The sequence below is a fragment of the Ambystoma mexicanum genome, chromosome 8 (genome assembly GCF_040938575.1).
Source record: "Ambystoma mexicanum isolate Mex_15411 chromosome 8, UKY_AmexF1_1, whole genome shotgun sequence".
In the NCBI taxonomy this organism is placed as follows: domain Eukaryota; kingdom Metazoa; phylum Chordata; class Amphibia; order Caudata; family Ambystomatidae; genus Ambystoma; species Ambystoma mexicanum.
In genome coordinates, this window is record NC_090929.1 from 1,099,730,537 (window position 1) to 1,099,756,566 (window position 26,030).

A 26,030-nucleotide genomic window follows, 5' to 3' on the forward strand; every position below is an offset into this window, starting at 1 on the left:
AATTTTAAATAACATTAATATTTTGCCTAGATAAAGCCTAAAGGGGTGAAACATCTGCACGTGCACTAGCAGGTAAATATTGGCACGAGGTTAAAAGGTAAAAGAAGCAGCTATGCGCTACACATCATTCTAATATTAAAAACGTTTTGATGTAACTCAGCTAGTGGATCTCTATGTTATAAAAAATCTTTACTGGGCGCACCAAGACCAAAGGTCTCCTTTCACAAAACCAGAAAGGTTTCCTGTGCCAATTCCCAGCATTCCCCCCACCCCTATAAGCAACCTTCACACTGGACCCTTTCTTGCCACACCATCCACTCATCCAATCTCACTGAGCAGCGCTTGACCCTAGAAGAGATCTGGTTTTCTATCACTTAACTGCTGTGAGACGAAGACCCCACTGTGAGCAGACTGCATAGCCACCAGCTCGGACACCTGCTGCGCCCTCAATAAAAAGGTGACCCTCCTACTAATGGACAAGTAATTTGAAACAAGACACTATACACCCAAAGGAAAGTTGGGCTAACAAGTATAGTTTATTTATATTTTTAATTTGTAGACTGACAGGATGACCATAATAATAGTTTATAAAAACCACCCTAATGACAACTAAATTGCAGAGATGTAATTGAAGTCAAGAAATTCTTCAATGAGCTACACAACAAATTAAAGAGCTATTCCGTTCACGCCAACATCAAAGTTCACTACTCAACATGGAATGACTAAATGATCAGAGTACTGCTCCGAGCACAGGGGGGCAACTCTAACTTTTCATTTCATTTCCACTTTATTTCGGTAGATTTCTACTATAAAAGCCTTCATGGATTTGAAAACAGAATAACATCTCAAAACATCAAGCATACAAACACAACAGTAGATAATAAAATCGAAACCAGTCACTGGAATTTACAGAAATAATAACAGGATTAAAACACCATTACCTGTTCCCCATCATACAATTATTAAACAGTAAACTTCAAAAAATGGCAGTGTGCTTAAAGTGCATAATAGTTTAGATTAAGGAGCCAACTGCTCCACTCCTAAAGAGCTTTGTACAACACTATTAAAACCTGAGGGAAGGTAAAAACGATTATTATCCATTCCTTTATAGCAGTCCACCCATCGGTTAGTTAAGCCCATTCACACACCCATCAAGGGTCTAAGATGCATAAAGAGTATTTCCTATAGCCAAGGCCGATTTAATAAAGGTTCAGAGTTTATAGTCGTACAGATATTTTAATAAAACACTTTTGCCAGTGATTGATCCCAAAAATGGGCAAGCAGTACTTACATTATGCAACTAATTCACAGATGTTTTGTCTTCTTTCGCCAGTCAGTCCCTAGTCGGGAACCACCCTGTAGTGAATGTGGGAAGGCGGTCCTTGGCTGCCAGGCAGAGCATTATAGCCTCAGCAGTGGTAGTAACCTGGTTTTGAATAAAAAGAGGTTTTAATGATCTTTTCCTAAGGTCAGCATGCTAGGGCACAAAAGTAAGAAGTGAGCTATATCTTCCCTAGCACCTGAGCAGAAGGGGTAGAGAGGACTGAATTTAGTATTCCACCTGGATTTCACAAACGTCATGGGTAATATACCCAGGAATGCCTTAACAAAAAGGTATCTCATCACCTTGGGATACATTAGGTCGAGGTAGTCTTCATAGTCCTGATTCTGCTTCATAGCCCAGTAGGTGCTGAATTGAGATGATACAATCTCCTTTCAATTTCTGCTATTCTTTCAGCCCCAAGGGCATGATGTACACTGGCCTTTGAATTTACATTAATGGTCGCCGTGTGGGTCCCGAGATCCACGAGGCCAAGAACTTGAAAATTCCTTTACTAAGAATGATAGCCATGGCAAGCCCATTCCTCCTTCCTGTGCCATCAGATCCTGCATCGCCCTGAGATATTTGGGCAGGTTCTCACTATTCCATAACCTTATAAAACCGGCATTGCCCTGCCGGCTTTTTCAATGGACTGCAAGTCCAGCTCAAGTACAATCTGAAAGTTTGGAGTGGTGGTGGGTAGGCCCAATACGTTTTAAAAAAACTGTTTTCAATTACAGACAAATTGGTAACATTACACCACCCCCATAGCTCAGCACCATAGACAGCAGATTCCTGTGCCTGGGCCTTATAGGCCCTCCAAAGCCACTTGAACAGCCCACCCCCATATTCCTAATCAAAGTTGGCTATTGTGCCACTATATCTAGTCAATGTCAATTCCGCCTTCATAGTCTGCTCCCCCCAGGTGCAGTTTTCGTTTACTCTTATACCCAGGTAGTCATGTGCCTTGACCTGCACGATTTGTGCTCCATCCAATACTAGGTCAAGTCTGCAGGGCTTTTTCCCCCTGCTTCCTCTGAGGACCATGGCCTTGGTCTTTTGGATATTGTCAGACCATTTTTGGTACAAAACCTGACAAAATGTCCAGTTTATGGTGCAGTCCCCCAGGTATCAATGATAGAAGGACCATGTCATCAGCAAACATCAGAACAGGAATCTTGTCTCGTGCCAGTACGGGGGCATCAGTGGGGATTGTGAGATCGGGGATTACACCGTTAATAAATAAGCAAAAAGGTAGAGGTACTAGGACACAGCCCTGCCGTATCCCCATCTCGATATTCACTCTCCTTGTCAAAGCCCTGACTGTCCCGCAATGTACCCTCGCCCCGTTACCCTGATGTAATATTATAATGGCGTTTAGTAAGTTAATAGGTATGCCCGGGCTTGACAAAATTGACCATAGCCTTGTCCTCAGGACTATATCAAATGCCATCTTAAGGTCTATGAAGACTGCATAAATAGGCATTTTTCACAGGGAAACATTTATTGCACAGTAATCGCAGCCTCAACCACTGGTCTACTTTTCCGATACCCTTTTGGAACGCTGCCTGGAGATGATTCAAGGCACCAACCTCTCCAACCCAGAGATGACCTGGAGCTGGAACCAGGCTGACCCAGGTAAGTACAAACAGAAGATGCTTTATTTACTTGGTTACATAGATGCAGATACTGAAAGGTAGGAGAGACGGTCACAAGCATCTGTCCTGGTTCCCTGCCATACTCCAAGTTCCAAGTCACTCTGTGGAACTCCCAAGCATCCAACACTCAAGGCTCCACTTCACCATTACATGAGGTCCTGCACTCACACAGACAGCCACACTGATCATCCAAGCTACAACAGAAACATTTATTGCACAGTAATCACAGCCTCAAGCACTGGTCTGCAGTGCTGATACCCTTTTGTAACCCCGCCTGGAGATGATTCAAGGCACCAACCTCTCCAACCCAGGCTTCAAAGTGTCCCAAAACGGACTTAGCAAAGATCACATCAAGAAGGGAGATCAGTTGTTAATTGGCCAGATGTTTTCTATGCCCCTTCTTGAAGACGTGTACAATAATGGCCTTGGTCCAAGAGGTAGGGGCTCGTCTCAGCAGCAAGACTGCATTGAAAAGTATGATCAAGTATGGTATCCAGATTAATGGTTCATTAGCAAAAAAGTCAGCCAGAGTCATATCTGGACCTGGTGCTTTCCCTTTCTTTTGTCTCTCCAGCTTCAGCTTTACCTCTGCTTCCCCGAGAGTTAGATACAAATCATCTTGATCTAAGGTTGAGGCAATCTGGTAAGTCACCTCCCAGTCTCTATTCTCGTTTTACAGGTTTTCAAAGTGAGCTGCCCAGGTCTCCTCAGTATGGCCTCCTGAATTAGGTTCTGCTGTGCGTGCGCCCCATGCCTAACATTTCAATTTCTAGCAACCAAAAGCTGAGCTGTCTTTTAATAAAATCCCGATCTTGACTGTAATTAAAGAATTAGCAATGTGTCTCCACTAAATAAGTGGCCGAGTGGACAGAGATAGATTCAGGCCACTCTGATACCAGTTTGTCGGAAAATAATTCTTGTAAAGCTTTGTTGAATCACAGATAGGTGATATCACGAAAAGTGGAAACCCGAAATAAACAATGAAGGTCATCCGCATTGCACATGATCTCCTTAAAAATGTAAGGTCACCACATTCAGTGCTCCCTTTGCTTGGAAACAGAAATGAGTATAAAGAGGCGTGTAGGGAGTATATAGGGCATTTTTATGTTGAAATGCCCCATTTTACTACCGACAATTAAGGAGAGAATCTGCCATCAAATCATTCATGCTGGGTCCTCAAAATACTTCCAAGAGGATTCTATTTGGCCCTAAATAAATAAAGTGATTAACCCATTTAACACAGTCTAGCGATATCGAGAAAATTGAAAGGGATTCCGAGCTATTTCAAAAAAGGCAGCAGGCGCTCCTCTCCAGAAAGAACATGGCATGATAACCTGTTCTGAGATGAGGGTTTGCAGCACATGCTTTTTGCTCATTGTACCTTTCACAGATGGGAAATATCCATTTGCATATCAGTCTTTGTCCCACCCACATGGGCAGTCCAGCACCGAAATGCTATGGCAATTCCTCTCTGAACAAGAGTACCTACAGCAACCGCATAAATGCGTTTCAGCCTTGTTGGGCCTCATCAGTGAGGTGAAGCTGTGTCTCTGAGCACAGTGAGCAGGGAATCCACATCTGGTTGCCCCCAGGTAACTCAGGGTGACCAACCCCAAGTTCCTTATAAATATTTCAAAAAAGGTAGCAGACGCTCCTCTCCAGAAAGAACATGGCATCAGAACCTGTTCTGAGATGAGAGTTTGCAGCACACGCTTTTTGCTCACTGTACCTTTCACAGATGGGAAATATCCATTTGCATATCAGTCTTTGTCCCGCCCACATGGGCAGTCCAGCACCGAAGTGCTATGGCAATTCCTCTCTGAACAAGAGTAATTACAGCAACCCCATACACGTGTTTCAGCCTTGTTGGGCCTCATCAGTGAGGTGAAGCTGTGTCTCTCTGAGCACAGTGAGCAAGGAATTGCCATAGCATTTCGGTGCTGGACTGCCCAAGTGAGCGGGACAAAGACTGATATGCAAATGGATATTTCCCATCTGTGAAAGGTACAGTGAGAAAAAAGCGTGTGCTGAAAACTCTCATCTCAGAACAGGTTATCATGCCATGTTCTTTCTGGAGAGGAGCGCCTGCTACCTTTTTTAAAGGATTCCGAGCTATGTACAAGAATTAGGACAGCTGATAACCAGGCACTTTAAGCCCAATAGCACCACTTACCACTACCCTGTGATCCATAATCCTCAACAAAGCCTCAAAAACCTTTATTATCCCACCTCCCTCCCCTTAGCATAGCTCCCAACTCACCCGCTTTGAAAGCAGATGAATCGCCCACCAAATCCCTCACACGCCCATTCACGTCTATGGGCCTCTCACCCGCCAAAAATAAAATTGGGGGGCGCTGTTGAGCAGCCAAGGAAGATGGCCGCCTAGCCTGAGAGCTCCGTTGTCGCCCACCAGTTTCTCCGCTACATCGGCGCTCATCCGCAACATTCCGCATAGCTGGTGCCACGAGATTGTTGCTGGGGCTCTTCAGAGGCTCTTGACGGAATTTGGGGAGAAAACGCGGCTCGCATCCGGAGGTTCGGGCGCCTGGACCCGCTGCGGCCTCTCGGCCTGCTGGATCGCTCCGGGCGCGCTTGCTCCCCCGGGCGCTGAGCGCGGCGCTGGCCCGGGCACTGTCGCCTGCCTGCCGCCTGTTGCATCGGGCGGGCCCTGGGCCTCCGCGGAGCGCCTACTCGAGGGCCGGCAGACCGTTTGTGTGTGCGGCCTGCCCCGAGGTGCTCCCCCGCTCGTGTGGCCTGGAGAGTACGGGGTGGAGCGTCGGGCCGCGCTGATCATCTGTGCCGGCCCGCGCCCAGCTGGTGGTGCGGGTCCCTCCCGCCTCGCCTCGTGGACTTGCCATCGGGCCTACGGCGGCCGCCTGGGCGGGTCGATCTGCACACGCCGACCTGCGGGGACCCATTGGATTCCACCTGCTCCACTCGATTCATGGTCGCTGCTGCTGTGGAGGACCCTCACGAGCTCCCTCGCCTCCTGGGATTGGGGCAGGCCTGGACTCCGGAGGTAGTGCCCTCATTGTCATACGGACGGTGCTGCGCTGGAGACGCGCGAGTTGGCCACCCTACACAGCGAAGAGGTGGGTGTTCTTGGATGTGCCCCCCTCCTAACCCTCTGCCTGCCTTCTCCCAGTGTCGCTGCTTGTGGGTCACCCTGCCCTGCCTCCCCCTGATATTCTTTGACAGTGTGTGCGTGGACAGATCCATATATCACCTCTTGGACGTCTTGCTGGCTGCATGCGCACACTTGTTGGAACATCCACACATTTAACTTGAGGCACTAAAGATAAGGGGGGGCAGCCTCTTCCCTATTACATTCAGAGGGGGACAGCGTCACCTGCATCCGCCGGCCTCGCTGGGGACACACTGTCTGTTGTAACCAGCCATACTCTGGTGCCACTACCTGCGACGTCCCCTTGGACTTCTCCCCCTGGCCTGTTCCCCCTGTGAAGGCTTTGGTGCCACTGCTCATCTATCTTCCCGGCGGTGGGAACCCTTCCTCCACCAACACCAATATCTCCGTGTCAGCCTCGATTCCTACCTGGAACAATGTCCAACAGATCGCGCGGCGCTGGCAAGATGGGCGCTATGGACAAGTTCGCCAAGGCGACGCCCAAGGAAGACCAGGCATCATCCGCATCAGCTCAGGAGGGGGTCGACCTCCCGCCGGACCCTCCGCAACCAGACTGGGCCACTATGATGGAATCTATGGCCAAAAACTTTGCAGCCTTTCATGAAAAGCTAGATGACATTAATGCGAATGTGGCGTCATTAAGGGCCAAGCTTGACCAACACGGAGCTAGGATTACCGAAGTGGAGCAGAGGACTGGCACCACCGAGGACAATGTGCATAACCTACAAAACACAGTGTCTGAGCTGGTCCGGGACATGAAACAGGTCAAATCTAAATGCGACGACCTCGAATCACGGTCGCGAAGGAATAATATTCGCATAATTGGGGTCCCTGAATCTGCACTCAAAGGGCGCATGGAACTAGCGGTGGAAAAACTCAAAGATCTCCTGTATGACCCCGACCTCTCACCATTCTTCACCGTTGAAAGGGCCCACCGCTCCTTGGCATCTCGGCTGCGGCCGGGAGATTTCCCCAGGCCCATCATAGCTAAACTGCTCAGCTATAAAGACAGGGACCACATACTCCGTCTGGCCAGGGAAAAGGGGGAAATGAGGCTGGACTCACAAATAATCAGGATCTTCCCCGATTTCTCAGTGGGGGTGCAGCTTGAGAGACGCAGATTTGACGGGGTTAAAAAAATGCTACAGGAGAGGAAGATAGAGTACGCAATGCTCTTCCCCGCACGCCTTAAATTCACCCATCGAAACAGGCTCTACTTTTTCTCGGTCCCGGACAAGGCCGTAAAATTCATAGAGGCGCAGATCCCGCTGGCGGACTCCCCCGAGGTGCCGATGGACAACGACTAGAACCGGCCGCTTGCTCTCCCCCTATGATTGTGTCCCGATGCCCTTCAATACATGCATCCTTGCTTTGTAACCTCACTTATATCAGCCGATCTTCAAATTAGGTTGTTTAACAGTAATTTGTATTATTACTGGTGGACGGAACGGCAGCGGCGGCCCCCACTGCAGCTGCATTTCCTGTAGAATCTAAATGTTTGTGTTTTTGCCCCTATTGGGCGCTGGTCCAGGCATTGCCAAGTTGGGGATGGCACGCATTAGGTCACTCTAAGGGTGGGTATTCACACACCGCTAGTTGGGTCAGGGCGGTGAGGGTGGGGGGGGGTGGAAAGTTGGGGTAGGTTACAATCAAAATGGCACAGGGGTTGAGACGGGTTACAAAGGGTGGCACAATCACGATGTGGCAGCACTCATGGCGTTTTGCAGAGGCAGGTCTTTTGTTTGGGATGTCCCGTAGGCTGCATGCATGGCGATCACAATGATGACATGGAATGTTCGCGGTCTGACGAATTTCACGAAGTCTCGTAGGATTGTGGCCTACGCACAGAGGCACGGGGTCAAGGTACTCCTACTACAAGAGACACATGCTCTTAAACACCTATCATCGAATATTGCGCTAACTTGGGGTCCTAATAGATATTACACCCAATACTCCACCCAAGCTAGAGGAGTCCTGACCCTCATCCACAAGTCAATCCATTTCACTCTGCGCTCATCCTACATTGATGCAGAAGGCAGATATGTGATCCTACACTGCACCTTGGCCCACAAAGAATGCTTATTGGTCAATGTATACGCACCCAATAATGACTCCCCCAAATTTTTTGACGGCGTGGCGGCCATACTCATGAGATATATTGACATCCCTATAATATGGGGCGGAGACATGAACCTGATACTGGACAATGTGCTAGACAGGACGACGGCCACTCGCAGACCCACACCACGAGCGACCAAACGTCTCCTCTCACACATGGACTCTCTCAATCTACACGATGCATGGAGAATGCTCCATCCCCATGACAGAGACTACACTTTCTATTCAACTGTACATAACAGTTCCTCGAGAATAGATTTATTCCCCTTATCTGGCAGACTGGTGGGGAGGGTCTCGGAGGTCACGATCCTGTCACGCACAATCTCTGATCATTCCCCTGTGCTCCTGCGGATACAACTCGGCGACACATTGCCGTCGAGACCCGCTTGGCGCTTCAAATCCACCGCCCTGGCTGACATTGTCTTTAAAGCCGAGATACGGGCCGATATAACCACGTTCTTCGAAAAGAACAATACAACCGACACATCTGAAGGGACTAGATGGGAAGCCTTTAAGGTTTATATCAGAGGGATGTGCATCTCTAGGGAGGCAGGAGTCCTGAAAGCTATAAGGCAAGCCCTAATCATTTCGGAAACCAAACTTAAAGAACTCGAACAGGAGTACCTGACCACTCAGTCCACACAGACCCTAGCTGCAATCAGAGCAGAGCTGGAAAGGTTTGAGTCACTGGCTACGAGTGAGGTGCTATACTATACACGCCCTGCTGCTCCCCGTAAATATGGAGAGGGGGAAAGACCGGGCAGAACCCTGGCCAGATTAGTGCGTTCAGAGACTGGCGGGGCCCGCATTGATAACATTATAGACGGGGCGGAGTGAGACACTGGTCAGATAAATCCATACTAGACACCTTCACTAGCTTTTACGCCAATCTGTACGGTCCCCAACCGGAACATTCGGCCCTAGACCTAGACGACCTACTAGAGAGCATCCCTATGACCCTCATCTCCCAAGACACCCGGGAAATATTAGACGCCCCGTTTACTCTGGAGGAAATTGTTCAAGTAATATCAGACCTTCCTAAAAACAAAGCGCCTGGTCCCGACGGGCTCACGTCCGAGTTTTACCAGGAACATGTGGCCATATTGGTGCCTGTCTTGCACGGGGTCTGGTCCGAGTCACTTCGTTTGAAATGCCTCCCCCCCTCCCTTAGGGAAGCCTTGACAACTCTCCTTCCCAAGCCTGGAAAACCTCCGGATGAATGTGGATCCTACAGACCCCTATCCCTTATTAATACTGACATGAAAATCTTTGCTAAGATAATTGCAAACAGGATTCTCCCTTTCATGTCCCACATGATCCACGCGGACCAGTGCGGTTTCATCCCTGGTCGCTCCACGGCGCTTAACATCCGCGGCCTGTTTAATGTGGTGTTCAGAATTGACCCAGGCGCCGATGCGGTGGCGGTTACGCTGGATGCCCAAAAAGCTTTTGATATGGTCTCATGGCAATATCTATGGGCCGTGCTGGAGAAAATGGGGGTGGGTCCAAATATGACCTCGTATATAAAACTCTTATACACGGACCCACGTGCTAGGGTCCTTGTTAACTCTGTTCCCTCCTCTTCCTTCACACTATACACGGGCACTCGTCAGGGATGCCCATTCTCTCCCCTCCTCTTTGCGTTCGCTATCGAACCCATGGCTGACCACGTTAGAGGACGCCCCAGCAATAAAGGCATTCGACTACTGGATGCACCAGAGATCATCTCTCTATATGCAGATGATGTGCTCCTATATGTCAAAAATCCCTCCACGAACCTGGATCCGATCATCCGTGATATTACTAAAATAGGTACGTTCTCAGGCTTTACAATCAACTACTCTAAGTCCAACATTTTCCCTCTGACTGTGGCAACTCAACAACCGTCTTGTGAGTACCCTCAGCGATGGTCCCCGGGTGGGGTTAAGTATCTCGGAGTGCAGGTATCACTAAACAAGTCCTCCCTATTGAAAGACAATTACGAAGCCGCGGCACAACTTGTCACCTCCAGGTTTTCCAAATGGCGCAACTTACCCTTGTCCCTGGCGGGCAGGCTCTCTCTAATAAAGATGATAGTGGTCCCCAAGCTCCTGTATGTCTTTGTTAATGTACCGATCTGGCCTGGGATACAATACTTCAAAAGGCTCCACTCGGAGTGTGCACAATTCCTCTGGCACCCGGGCTTGGTCCGGAAAAAGTGGCAACACATGACGCTGCCCTATGACAAAGGGGGTTTCACAGCCCCAGATCTTCGCCTGTACTGGAATGCGGCACAGGCCCAGCGCGCCTCCCATTCGTACACGCTCCAGAATCCGCCCATACATGTAAAACTTGAGAAAATGGCGGGAGGGGGGACTAATATCATGACCCTACTACTGCACCGCGCGTTTCATACTGACGCCCAGGCAGACCCGGTGGCCACCACGCTCAGGGCATGGTGGAGTATCCTAGGCTCTGACCAAGAACAGCACCCTTACTATAAGTGGCTTCCCCTGTGGCAGTTTCCCGGTCTCCCCCCCACGCATGACCAACATCTTGTACACCACTGGGAAAACCTGGGCTACCGTGCCCTTACTGACCTCTTCCCTGATGGAGCTTTTATCACCCCTCAGACATGGCGCCCTGAACATTCCGGCTCTCCGCTCGAAATGCTGCAGTATTATAGACTCAGGGCCGCTGTGCGGACGGTGTGGCCCTCAACCCTATTGAACCCCCTGACTCTCCTGAAATACAATATATAGCAAACTCCGGAGGTGCCAAGGGTAGAATATCCCATCTGTACAAAATGCAGCTGAGTAAATCTGCGGTTACCCCTCTCAAACCACACGACGCATGGGCCAGGGAACTCGAAATGGAAATTACAGACGATCTCTGGGGCACAATGTGCACACACACACACGTAGGGTCTCCATTAGCGCTAGATTCCGCTGCATACAATTTAAGCTCCTTAATAGGCTCTACTACACTCCGTACAGAGTTGTGTCATTTAAAGGAACCCCAGCTCCCGTGTGTCCTAAATGTAAATCCCACGAAGCAGATCATATACACATGTTCTGGTCCTGCCCCGCGCTCAACACATTCTGGGCGGCCGTAACAGAGGCACTCTCCGAAATAGTTGGTTCGCCGGTGAAAAGGGAGCCACTTGCCCTATTGTTTGGTGCTTGGGAAGGTGAGAATGTAAGGAAAATGTCAACATTTTTTAATGTAAGCGCTATTGTGGCCAAAAGATGTATATTGCAATGTTGGAAGCGCCGCAATCCTCCCACCTTCTCGATGTGGCTAAAGGCCCTCACCTGGACACAAACGTGCGAGGAAGAATACATTGGTTCCCTGCCTTCGAGATCACGACCCAAAAATGTCTGGTCAGAATTTTGTAGCTACTTGAATAGTAGAGATGAGGTGGAATGGACTCCAACTCCCCCACCAGGTCAGCCCGATATGCCATGTGAAGTCTGACTTTTCTCATTGGTTTCCCCTTTCCTGTGTGTGCTTATGGACATCTCTCTGCGTTACCACTCGATGTTATTTTCTGATGGTCATCTTAACCATGGTGGGCTGTCAAAGGTGTGGTTATGTTATCGGCTCATTGCTATGTAAGTTGTGCTGTGCCTGTCTTAACCCTTTATGCCAATAAACAAAAGTTTAAAAAAAAAAAAAAAAGAAAGAAATTGGGTCTTTTCACCTGCCTTGGTGACAAAAAAGGTTGGGAGCTATGCCTTAGAAAGCCCAACGCAAACTCAGTGTTTGGTTCCAGCCACACACACACCCTCTCCATAACGTCATCAAGACCCCGTGCGCTGGACTCAGTATTACAAAATATAAACTGCTTTACTGCAAATTCACTTGAAAAGTTCTTAATATTCCATGGGTGCACGTGTCAACTTTTACACAAGGCTTACTTGCTATCCCGCTTGTTTAATGATCACAAGTTGTCGTAAGCGGCTTAGAAGATTGGGTGATGTGCAATAACGAGGACGTATGTTGCATGGAGCGTAACGTTGAAATCAAGTGCGAGGACGTGTTGCTAGGTCCGTCCCTATAGCAGGAAACTGTTGCTACCATAAACATTTTTTCAGATGGGTGTCTACACACTATTCTGTCAAAACAGTAAGTCCTGTGAAGTGAAATCTGATGTTTAGGAGTGTGATGCCATTTAAGTAGGTCAGTCGTTTGGCTCATTTTGAAAAGGACGAGGATGCAAAGGAAAGCAACATCATTCAAACGATATCCGAGACCCATGTATGGACTGGCCCCTTCATGCAGTAACCTATGTTGCATATATATATTCCCCAACGCCATGTCCGGATCGCAACATTCTTAACTAGAGGTTGTTACTTGGAAGGCGTGTGCAACTAATCGAGTCCTTGCTAGTTTTGCATTCCGTACCTGTTGTTTTGCTTTTCTTACGCCCTGTAGAAAAATGTTAAATGTGTCTTGGACCGCTCACTGTTGCACTGCCTTGCGTGGTCTCTTGGCACTCTGGTGGATCTGCAATGGAAGGGGGATTAAAGTGGTGGGACTTGAGCGCCAGAGGTTGCGTATGCTTCTATATTTTATGTGTGCTGCATCCCAGAATTTGTCTGTATGGGCTTTTTCAGAGGTGGTAAAGCCACACTGGTATCTGGCCTACAGGCTGACTCGATTTCAACACTGGTTTCGAGCCAAGGGTATGAAATATTTAACTGAACCTACTTGGTAGGCCACAGGGAAAAAGATCTTGCCTGGCCAGGTATGAACGCTGTCTGTCCGGTTTCTGGTCCCTCCCCAATGCAGATTTTCTTTCCTGGGGGTCTGCAATCTTTTCTTTCTGCCCCGAAAGATCGATCTGACGAGCAGTAACCCAGAGCTGGATTACAAAAACTTTACACACACATCTCTTTTCCAGCAGGGCATTTCAACAGGGGTCCCCTATATATTTTTATTCCCATGATGACTGCTGGTTTGACTAACAATAAAAGTATGCTTTTTTAGTGGTATCTCCTGTTTTCTGCACATCAGGCACAATAAAAAGCTGTATGTCAAACAATGGCCAAAAGCATGTGACGCTTTTCACTTGGGTTTCAGTTTGTCATTAAAATGTGAATGTATGTCTTTGAGTCTTGAAGTCTTCCACCCCAGCAGATTTGTTTAGGTTACCTTTATTTTGCATTCAGATACATGTAGTGTCCCATTAAGAACGGAGAAAATAAAGGTCCAATCGTACTCTTTCTGCTTATGCAGATTTATATATTTGTCAGGTTTGTTTGGAATGTGATTTGTTTATTTTTTAAGTCCTCATTGTATAAAACAGAATGTAATAATGTATGTCCTTAAACAGATACAAACACATCTTAACAATTCCAGTTGATGCAGATAGTGGTCCATGTGTCTGATTTGCAGACTGGCCAAATGTCCCAGCTTCCTCTCTTAAATAAAGTGTGTCATCCGATGATTTTATCTCACTGTGCTTTATCTCTCACTAGAGTATTGGTTTTGTGTTACAGTTTGGGGGGGAGGCAGGTTTGGGAGACAATGCTAGGTATGTGTTTTTATTATGTGGAGGGTCGTGGTGCACAATGTCAGGTATAGGTTTTGTGTTCGGGGGGTGGGGAGACATAACACCAGGTATGCATCATCGTTTGCTAGACTGTGTTGTGTTTACCTCCTAGGGAAAAGCCACTGCTCCTGGCTCGGTTCTCGCTCCCGCACCACATCACTATAATGAAGCCAACCCCATACACCCCACCCACCCCGAACATGTGTTTATATGGGGCCAAATGTTGTGTTCTCCGGGTCCCTAATTGGTGCTTTGTGGAGGAGTGACAGATGTAAACAGTTGATTCAGCCCTAGTTCAGCAGGTCCCTCTGTGCTTCTTTGGCCTGCTGGGATAGGTCATGTGTCCAGCTTCTGTAGAACGTTGTATGCCCTCGTTGCCATCCTTAATTTTGCTCCATGTTCAGTAGTAAAACTGTTATTTAAGTTGTCTACCTTCTACTCTTACCCTTCCTCCCTCGTGCCAGTTGGTATCGTGGTCTTTAAGTATTTGTTTTGATCGGTAATGACCAAGGAATTTCCTTTCCATTCTGAAATCTGACTTTTCTTTTTCCAGTGTGTATTTGTTTTAGTCTGTTACCGATTATTCCTAGGTTATGGACAGTCATGATTCTATTAATGGCACAGAGGCGAGTATTATGCAGATCTCGTTTGTTTATCAAAGTTAGCAAGAAAATAAAGAACGACTGCCCCATCATGCTTTGCCCTTGTCTCGCCTCCTCTCCTTCCTCCAATAATTGTGCTTCCTGTCCCATAAGGATCACTACAGTCCTCCTGTCGTCCTCTTTTTCTGCTAGCGGGCCAACCATCAAACAGATGCTTCCAATTCACTGCCATCAGGGTGCCCGATATTGGCAGTCAAAAAACAAACAAACAAAAAACAAAAAAAGTCCAGCCTTCCGCATTCCCAGCATCTAAAACACAATACAAGGAAACCATTAGTAGGCAAGGCTTTAGGAGAGATAATAAGCACCTCTGTGCCCTTAAGAGAATCACAACTGTCTGTCATAACCTAGGCATGGCACAGAGGTTCATATTACGTACACTCCAAAGCCATGCTGTACTGACATGGAAGCATGCACAGAAGGTTTGCAGTAAAAAGAAGAAAAGGTGCCAACCTTGGCTCAATCAGCTAATCTGAGAATATCATCCAGGCAGGCTCACCGAAAAAAATCCTTAGAGGGCATGGCTCCCCTGAAGGAATAGACTCAAACATTACGTATTAAACCTGGTCTCCCTCAACATTCTTAACCCATCTAGTCAAAGTCGGGGAAAAAACATGTTGGAAGGCTTACGTAATGAAAGGAACAAGGTACCTGCGGATTTTCTCAAACTGATCCTGGCCAATTCCTATTCTGTACAACACACAATTGAGGTTTGTTATGAAACACTGGAAAATCGATCTTAAAACAAGTCTTGGTACGCCTAAACAAATTAAAGGAGCACCCAGGAATGAGTAAATTCTCTACCTTTAAGCTCCAATTCCCGGACATTTCAGCATCACCAATTTAGCAGACAAATGTTTAAAAGACAACTGGGTATTTTGATGGCCATTTCTCAAAAAGGGTAAGAATCAGATGAATACATCCAAATCTAGTATATCGAGCCATTGGGGGTGGAGGATAGCCACCCGAACATCCATCAGCAGTCGACAGACCAACAGATTCCCCCCCCCCCATCCCACAGTGAATCCACCCACCATTTCATAAAATATGGAAATAGGTGAGGGATAGGGATTAACAGCCTGGTAAGAGACCGACCCTTCCAGCTACGCCAAAAAAATAACCACTCCACAGGGGCCTGACAGGGATACCAGTTCCTCTTATAGCACCAATGCACACCAAATTTCCATGCTGACTTAAATGACCGCCTGGTGCTTGCAGTCCAGGAGTGACCTAGCTGAGAGCGAAATTCCCTGCAGGGCCCATCTATCCCAGAAAAATATGCCATGCGATCAGAGGGAGCAAACCCTCCCTGACGAGAGCAAGAACAAGCCTTTCGGGATTCTGCAGGATATCGAAGAGAGCAGGAACCATGCGTGGAACATCCACCAATAGCTCCAGAACCAGTGGATACCAGGATTGGAAGAGCCAAAAAGGAGTGACCTATTCCAGAAATGCCCTTTGCTGGACCTCAAAGAGAATCACTTGGGATTAGCAAAAGGGGTGGAGGCGGGAGCGCAAACATGATGAAGGGAAACCAGGTCTGAAGGAAGGTGTCCATTGCCAGCGTGCTTGGATCCACCCATCGGGAGGGGGTGCTTCTCTGTTGAGCCCCGCCAGTGCCGGGAACAAATCTGCCACTACATTGGAAACACTGGGGAGGAGCACACCGTGAAAATTCAATTAAGGAGTAGGGGTGTAACGGTACACCAGTAGAAATACTGTGAACAATTTAATTTACAAATAATAACTTATCTGGTTCATACTGACCAACCATACCAAAATGGCTGGCTGCCTCCACGATCACCAGTCCGGTTTTAGGGCTGCCAGAGGAACAGAAACTGCTCTCCTGAACACCCCTGAAGAACTACTCTACAACCTGGATTCCAACTCTTCCACTGTTCTGATCCTCCTCAATCTTTCTCCTGCCTTTGACACAGTCAACCACTCCATCCTCATAAACAGTCTCCAAGATACCATAGGCATCACGGACAGGGCACTGGCGTGGCTCTCCTCCTTCCTTTCTAATAGACCCTCTCAAGTGCAAATAGGTCATTTTCTCTCCACCACCATACTCACTACCTGTGGCTTCTCCCAGGGCTCCATTCTATCTCCATGGCTCTTCAACCTCTACCTCGCCCATCTGGCTTACCTGATCTCCACTTTCTCAACTCATTTCCAGTGTTAAGCAGACAACACACAGCTCTCCTTCAAGCTGCCATTCTCTACCTCCTCCATCATACCTGACTACCTGACTGCTATGCAGGCATGGTGCTCCGCCAATGATCTGTCTTAATGCCAGTAAGTCAGATCCTACTCATTGGGACTCCTGCACCTTGCCCCCCCCCCTCTGGCCTGACTGCCATCCCCTCGCCCACCTGGAGGCAAAGCACCTTGGGATCAAATTTGACTCCTCTCTCTCTCTCCACACATCACGGACGTTGCCAAGAAGTCTCACTTTCAGCTCTACTTTCTCAGGGACATTCTACATTTCCTCACCTTCCCCCCTGGACCCTCCGAAGCTCAACGTCTCCAGAGCCCTGGATCTCTCTAGGCTTGACTACTGCAATAGCCTCAATGTGCATCTTTCCTCCCTTTGCCCCCTCCAACCAATCCAGAATAGCTCTACAAGACTTATCCTTGGCCTCCAGCCCAGGGACCGCATCTCTTGAACCCTAAAATCTCACCATTGGCTCCCGGTGACCGCAAGGATCAAATTCAAGACCCTCTGCATCATCCACAAGGCTGTCAGGGGCCTGGAACCTCTTTACATCCAGATTGCCCTCCCTAAATACCTCCCGGCCAGAGTCCTTCGGTCCTCTGGCTCCAACTCTCTGCTGGTCAAACGTTTATCCAAGCACAGAGTGGGAGGCCCTTTCCTCGGCTGGCTCCTTCTTCTGGAACACCCCCCCTTCCGACTTGAACCAGATCTTCTAAAGTTCCCGAAACATCTCAAGACTTTCCTTTTCTCCTTTTCTTCCATCTCCCCTGCTAACTCTCCCTCTGCTGTTGTGAGTCCAGAAAAATACTCTCCCATAACATAAGCAATGTATTCTATTGGCTGAAAATCAACCGCCTCATATGTTCATTATTAGTATCACAGATTCATAAACATGACCAGAGTACGTCCATTTTGAACTGAATAGAAACGCCATTTTGGCTAATTTCACTTCTTGCTTCATGTTCAAATTGCTTTGCTGTAAACTCATTCTATTCCGTTACTTTATCGCTGCTCATGCATAAAGCAAGGTCACAAGATGCATGTTGAAACACAACGCAGACAACCCAGACAGAAATGCCCAGTCTCCTCCCTCACAAGACCATGGAAGTAAGCAACAAGGCATTTAATCACTATGCAGGGGCCAGCTAGTCTCACTGGTGCAGCAGGGATGGTAGGAACAAACAATTAATGGCTTGAATTATACTCTCTTTTACGGCCCCCCCTTCACTGAGCCCTGTAGAGCGAGTTGACCCCTAGCACACGAATAGAAACTGCAAGATAGGAAGACCGGAATGTGACTCTCCCCTGCACGCAGCTTGCTTTCAAGAAAAGAAGCATTGTGCTCCCTAAAACAAAGAATCATGTCTGCAAGTCCACAGATTGCAAACTGTTGCCTAGATGAATGTCTGAAGGTGACATATTTGTCACAATTGTCATTCATTGAATCCATTTCAAAGGAGACATATTATGGGCGGTATTGAACATGTCATTACTGATTGTGAGAGGTCTGTTTTGTATATATGTAACTGTTGTAGAATGCCCGCTCTCTTGCGTCCCTCGGGGTCTGGAGACATACGTTGCAGAACGTGAGACCTAGTTGGCCAACTGAGAATATTTGCTTGCAATAAACCCTAGCTTTTGGGAATTGAACCTCGCGTCTGGCGTATCAGTTCGTGTGTGGTGATTGTGCCTTGTTTCCATATGCGAGGGTCCCCTAGGGGCCCGGTCACTGTCACAACTGAGGACTGGTCCCTTCAAAGTTCATACAGGGACCAGACCAACCCCCACCGGTCCTCCCCATGCATCTTTTACCAGCACTTGCACTCTGGCTCCCTTTCCCAGACTAGCCTTACTTGGTCCCCGATGCACTCATCCTCCCTTTCCCCTTTTCCCCCTGGCACTTGCCACCTTGGCCCGCCCAGCACTTCCCTGCCCCCTTCCGTGGAGGCACCCCACTCCTGCACTTCTCCTTCTACCCCCTGCACTTACCACTTTCTCTAGTACTTGCACGGTAGGATTGTCACACATCTTCAGTTTCACAGAGCAGCATGTGAGCTACAATTACATTGTAGATTAGTAGCAGGGGCTGAAGTAGCAACCAAACTCGGTTGTGGGGATGTTCCAATTCCATTGTTTTTTTTTAAAACCGTAATCTGAAAGATTGCGCAGGTGTGGTAACGTGTAGGTGTCACTTCACTGTCCAAACAGGCATGACTGTCATACTTTAACAAGAACACACTGTTGAGAAGACGTGGTGAGAATTGAGCTTGTCAAATTAGATCTGTCCAACAAAACATTTGTAGCAGACAATTGACGGGTTACCTTATAGTCCAATATCTTGCAGCAGTTGCACAGCTACATCTTTGGGAACTGCAACATTACACAGACATCTGCCGATTTAAAGCGGTGTCTATCAATTGTTCCGGGTAAGAGGCAGGTTCTGAGGAAGGAATTTAGGAGATATGAAGAATAGCCATCCCTGCCAAAAGACTGGTTTTCCAACTTTTGTGAACAGCCATTAATACATTTTGGAATAGACTGTTTTCACCCATCAGCTTTTACAATATAATTCTCTTGTTTTTTTCACTGCATCTTTATCCAGATTCCACCAGTAGCTGTTTTTTCTCCTCTGCCTTTCTTTTTAAAGCCTCATAGATTTTCATTATTTCATCAAATATGTTCTGTGTCTTAATACTGTTTCTTGGCTGCGGGTATGGAAAAGGCAAGTTGAAACTTCATAATGTGACTACCAATACAACAAACATTTTGCCTGAACTGTGCACTGGGGTGACTCCCCTTAAGCGCAATCCTATACGTCCCCTTGGATTTTTTCTTATTCTTGCTCTCCTTGGTGCTTTCCCACCCTCCCTCCCCATGCAGCTACCCACAACTCAGTCTAGCTGCACACATAAACGTGTGTATGGTTACATACCCTTGAGAGTATTAATAAATAGTGGTGAGCTACTTCACCAATTCCACAAGGTCTACGCATAAAAACCTTGAATGAATAGGACAGAAAACAGATTGGTATTTGCGAATCGCGCTCTACCTTGGACATCCTAGATTGGTTCCCAAACCCGTGGACTACATCCAAGATATGAAGAAAAAAGAAATACAAAAAAAAAAATGTAAAAAATGATAGTTTAGGCATTTCGATTTGGGGAACCAATCCAGGATGTCCAAGTACCAGTAAAGACTTCTAGCACAACGTGCCAGCCATTGACAGGTCTCTCGGGACTCAACCCTTTATCAAATACTAACAGAAAATTGTTTCAAGATATTTTCACAAACAACTTCCAAACCTGGTCACTATACACAGTGTTCAATTTCAAGTCCTTGAAGCCTGCTAAGGTCGAAACACGGGTCGGCTGACTTTATGAAAATAAATTCACCTACAGATGAATAACCGGATGGTATTGTTTTACTTCATTCTAAAAGACTGTATACCTAACTTTAAGGAGGTAGAGCGCGATCCGCCAATACCAATCCATTCTCTGCCCCAGCTGCACACATACTCTGACCTGGACTACGGTCCCCGAGGGCGTTCAACCCATATCGCTTTGCCAATAACATAAGATAAATCAGGAGACTATCTATACTTTAGAGAGTTACTCTAGAGGAAAGAGATGCTGTAAATGAGGTGGGCATTGTGAAGCATTCATCTGTATGTGTGAAAAAAGGTAACGACTCTGCATAGGGACGTAAGATGTACCCTCTTCCCCCAAACATCAAATAGATGAACAAATAAAATAAAAAAAATAACACATCGCTTACTTAACTAGAAAAGCACAACTGCCTTGAAATCTTTTTCTTCACGTATTTCTCTTCTACTTTCATCGATACCCTCTATCAGCAATATACAATTAACTTCACCAGGAATTACAAAGGCTCAAATTCCCCACCCTTTCAAATGCACAGAGAATTGTCGGAATCAAAGAGTGCCATGATTTGAGTTATTGTCTAAAGAAGAAGGAAAACAAGTAAATGTATTATGCACCAAGTATTTGCGAACAAGGTCTGTACCCAGAAACATTAATTTATAGTGGGCTTGCTATGAATGTTCCTGCCTGATGTGTCCCGATTTATGAGTGAAGCGTCTCTTGGTGCATGGTTAACTTCCTCCAAGACTTCCACCCATTGTGGCTTTAACTAGTTGCATCTGCTCGCAAAATTAGAGGTGGGTGTTCTGCAGAGGCAATACATTCTTAACTGCAGAGCTCTTGTACCCAAAATGCTGCAGTCATTTTGTGTGTGTGTCCTTTAAAAGACAAGCAGCTGTTTCAGTTTCTTAAATGTACCATAGAGAGCCCCAACTTGCAGACAGCAACATGTACAGGAAATAGGAGGCTATGCAGGCACAGAACCCATGACCAAAGTGATCTTTATTGGGGGAACAAAAAGTGAATATTACACCTTAGCAGTAGGGCCTCTGCTAATATGAGCCAGGCACTATCCTCGAGAAGGGTCAGAAGTCCCCCCCCCCCGGCCCCATAAGCATTGCTAATGTACAATATATTATGCACTACAGCTGAACTACTGCAGCACTCATAGCAGTGGAAAAATCCTGCAAAAAAGTAAACCAAACCATGGGTAATCTTTGCAGAGGCATGGTTTCTCACAAATGCACCACGGCCGGATACATGTAAATAACCTATTACGTAGCGGGTCGGTGCACCTATCTGAGGAAGGCATGGACTATTTGTGTGGAACATTGTGGGGGCATTGGAGAAGCAAAAGCATTAAAGCCAGAGAGGGGCAGCCAGTAGAAGCATGTATCCCCTACTTGGCGACGGTTGAAAGCAATCAGGCTGATCAGTAGAACAGTCATTGTGTGGAACTGGGAAGGAGTCGCCCCACCCACGAAAAGGGGGCCTCTGTATGCTGAACAGCTAGGGCGCCTTGTAGCGGAGGCCTTCAAACTGGGGGACCTAAAGGATGCCAGGTGGTGGGGGGCTTGAAGGATTATGGTGACTTAATAGAAAATATAAGCATTTGTGGCAGGGGTGGGGGCAGAAACTATTTGTCTCAAGGTGGGGCTCAGCATAAAAAGGCTTGAAGACCACTGCCTTAAGGGAATAAAGTGACCTCCCACTTTCAAACAACAAAGCAATTAACAGCACTCCTTCCACGTTCAGGTCAGAAAACTCCAGCTACCGCGCCAGTGCTCCGACACACAAGGCTGCTGAAAAATCAAGACAAGCAAGAAAATAGCTCCAAGCTCAACATCATCTAACGAGAATGAACTGGTCCCATCATTAGAGAAAAAAAAGAAAACAAAAAGCATTCACCCCAGATCATAAACAATGATCAAAAAAGTTATTTCCAAAATTACAGGCAGGGATCACTATCCTTAGCAAGCATTCAATAAGGTTTACAGGCAAACTATCTTCAATTAACTGCTGAGGTGAAGCGGTTGGAAAAAAACAAACTGCATTAATAGAACATGCAGTAATTCTGAGTCTCTGAAACTTACATTTGTAAGTATTAAATCAAGTAGCGATTTCTCCAAAGTGTTGAACAAACTAAATGTAGATTGAGTAAAGCATAAGTCATGGGGGAATTAGAACGCAGTCCCCTGCGCATAAAGGCTGGCACAACTAGCCCTACTGTGAACCGAAAAGGCAATGGTAAACAGAGATAAACAAGCCATCTATGTGTTCTTTAAAATAAATGGCGTAAAAAGCTCTGCCTCACGGGTATAGCATCTGTAACTTCCAGCAGTGAAAAAATTATATTCAAAAGCATTACAATACAAAATGAGTCTTTGAATGCCAGACAGTTCGCTTTTTATGGGGGGCAGCTTTACAGAACCTCTTTAGGGGTACTTTGACCTTGAACTTCAGAGTACCTGCCCTGTACACTTTTCACATTACACAAATCTCAATCTTCCCCAGCTTGAAGGAGAGTGGGGGTTGAGGGGAGAGGGTGTCAAGACTCTCCTTTAATGCAAATTCAGTTGGACAATTAGTGGATGCCACTTTTTTTAGTTGGCTGGTGTTCAATGGCTTAAGTGAAAGCAATGATCAGGTTGCAAGCATTGTTAAGAAAAATAAATAGATGGGGAGCATCTGTGCACTGTTGATTAGAGGAGTATTTTTCTCTTCCTTCTTCATGAGAGCTTGGATGGCCAATATCTGCAACCATTCTCTGTGCGCAGAATCACAACAGCAAATCTAAGCCCAAAGCGCCCTGTGCTACCAGAAGGAGGAATCAAGGAACTAATTAATCAGGGTGTTGCAACCATCCCCAGCCTGAGACTACACGTGGCGGTGTGTGCAGCACACCCTGCACCACACAGCGGCTCAGTCTGCCACACACTTCAAAACGTAGCCAGTCTTCACGCCAGCCAAACAAATCTTTGCCACTTGGCACCCGGCTTCAGAATTAAGCAATATTAAAGATGCTGAGAAAGTCACACACGCTTCCCACAAGCCACACATCAACAATCCCCACGCAAGGGAAATCTATGCCAGCGGGTGTCTGTGCACTGGCATGCAGCTCTCTGGGCACCTTATTGAAAATTACAAGCACTGTGCCCTCTATATACAATAGACATTCTTACAGGTGCTATGCGACACTGCAATGTTCTTAAGCAGACACAGTCAAATATTGAGTATCGCTGGGTCCGTGAAACTCTATCCTTCACAGTAAAGCGCTGGAATGATTTCGCTCATACTCACTGAGCGGTGGCAGCAAGATAACAATTGGGGTTTTTGGCTTTTTTTTTTTTTTAAATGTACCTGGCTTAGGCCCCTCTATACACATGGACTCCAAAATGTTTATCTGGTTTAAAATGGTGCCAAATGGAGGTGTGGATGCCAAACAACAAATTCTTTCAAAATCATTGCTTGCAATAACTCAAATTAATTAGAGGGCAAATATTTGTAAACACAGCATTCCGAATTTTTTGCTACCGGGGACTTGACTAAAAGTAGTGTTGGATATTTATTTCCTATAGTAACGTAGGACATACTTAAGTAAAACAACTTGATAACTATCAATGCAGTCACTTGCAAGTTGGACAGTGGCATACTGGAGAACTAGTGTGAAGGGTGGGCCTGCCTTTCAGCAGCCAGCCATCACTATTGGGTTCAATTTTTACAATAGCCAACCACAGGTTTTCTTCCAGCTTTGACCGATATTTAGTCTTTAGGGCTGCAAGTGTTGAACATCCAATCTTGCAAAGGTACAAGGAGCTGAAAGGTAACAGTACATGGACTGTGCATTTGGATAAAGTAGGAAACTGCATTGTGCCAAAATCCACCCAAGGACAAGTTTTTGAATTGGCTCTCCAGTAGCCTGTCACTTTTAAGTTCCATTAGTTCCTCCTGGATGTGTACTGGGAGGTGGGCGGGCCCCTACGTCTGCTAGGAAAGGCTGAACTACTCAGTCATTGATGCTACATTTGTCCTCTGGAAAGTACTTTGGAGAGTGGTTCTGAGATGGTTTCCCATTAGTTCAGCAACACATGAAAAGATCATGCTCTGCCTCCTCAAGAGCATCTGCTAATAATGGAAATGCATCGGAATGCAGACATTAACCCTACTCCTCCAAAGCTCCAGCTTCTTCTATAATGCTGACATTTTTGTGTTCACAGCCAACTTCTGTGCTTTGCAGGGAGAGGTTTAGAAAATGTAGCTTTTCAAAGAGGTCGCCATAGTAAGCTTACAGTACAAGCCAGTGTGAATCCCACAGAGGCTCTTCTTTCGTCTGGTCTAAACCCAGGAGAAAGTGCCTCACTTTGTTCCTGAGTTCCTAAACACAATTTAAAACCTTTCCCCCTGGAGATCAACCTGACCTCCGTGTGAAACAAAGCATCATATTCAGCTCCCATTTCTGCACATAATGTGGCTCTTGTGCGGTGCATCTTAATAAAATGCACAATCCTTACAACAGAATTCAGCACCTCTGAGAGTCCATTCCCCATATTGCGCACAGGCAAGGCTTCCCGGGGGAATCACGCAGTGTGTCCACAATATATGGGAGCTACTACCAACACTTTTGCTTTTAACCCAGTTCTAGCACCAGACATTGAAGGAGCACCATCCAAGCAAATACCAACACAAGCCTCCCACTTTAGGCAGTGGGAACTTAGGAGGTAGTTAATGTCAATGACTATAGATGCAGTTGCTCTGCCCTGAATTGGTTTACAAAATATTTATCCAATATTTCAAGCACGATAGCAATTCTGTACTGATATAAGAGGACAGGTCAGTGATGCAGCAGAAAATTGTGGTGTCAGACATAAGGATACTTTTGCATTTCTCTGCTGCACCGTCACTAAGCATTACCCGGTTGACAGCGAGAATTGTTGGCAGAATTACTCTCAGCATCTGTTAATGCCCCCCCCCCAGATAATGTGGGTAATAAGCTTCCAAAGCATTTGCAGGTACTGAGGCCACATTTTAACAGTGTCTTTTTACTTGTGTATGCCTTGCAGCTGGTGTACAAACAAATCCATGGTCTTTTTTGCTAATGTTTTGTTTCCAAATGCCGCCTTAATAGTGTTGGCTTCAGGCTTGCTAATGTAGCGCCACAAACCACACACTGCAGCTTAACTTGTCAGCAACTGCGATCCATGTGAACCCAAAATGCAAAAAATACATTTGTGTTTTTGCATTTCTCGTGTCCGTTTCCACCTCTCCTTCCGCTTTTCGCTTGAGATTCCTACCATCTTTGGGCACTAGGAAACTATCCAGTTCTGTGTGTTATTTCTGCATTTTAAAGCCTGAACACAAAAAAGCCAGATTTTTTTCTGGCCATTTTTGTATTGGCTTTTAAGTGCGGAAATCACATACTACCCCCTCCTTCCCCACCCGCTCATTAACTCATCAATCAGGGGTCCCCCCCCCGAACCCACAATTTCCCCACCATACACATGCATCCTACCCACATGCGCACACACATACAGTCCAAAACTCAACTCTGCCTCCTGCGACGACTCTGCTGGGGCTCACAGCGCCTGTTAGCCCCTGCGTGCACTCGTGTGTGATAGGGGTTTGACAAGTATGATAGTTTGATTTAGAAAAACCGCTCTGTGCGGTCACAGAACGGTCTTTCTAACTCGACCCCCCTAGCCCCTGCCCGATCCGTACAGTGAAAAAGATACTTTCACTTAGTACCAATGATCCATCTAAAAAAGGAGCCCTACTCTGAAAACATTGCAAACCCCCCCACGTTCATTTATGTCACGTTATTTTTTTAAAACCATTTCAAGTTTTCAAAAATACTTTAAAAAAGATTTAAATTGACAAACGCCATATAAGATTTAAAACGAACCACGTGAAAGGGCTGGGGAAAAAAAAAAAAAAAAAAGACACAAAAAAGTTGAAGTGTGGTCTTGGACTAGGACACAGATTGGCGGCAAAAACC

At 46.6% G+C, this 26,030-nt stretch overlaps 1 long non-coding RNA gene across 2 annotated transcripts in view; it reads right to left on the reverse strand.

The window, feature by feature from the left end:
* Positions 1-1,302: 1,302 nt before the first annotated feature.
* LOC138473742 (uncharacterized) overlaps positions 1,303-26,030 on the reverse strand; it is a 60,772-nt gene continuing 36,044 nt past the window's right edge. The window contains exons 3-4 of one of the 2 annotated variants that reach the window (XR_011268886.1): positions 18,981-19,098; positions 1,303-1,426 (exon numbers count right to left, since the gene is read on the reverse strand). This is a non-coding gene — a long non-coding RNA (uncharacterized lncRNA). Of the gene's footprint in view, positions 1,427-14,374; positions 14,690-18,980; positions 19,099-26,030 lie in introns of those variants that run through there. The other variant, XR_011268887.1, reaches the window with a different exon arrangement.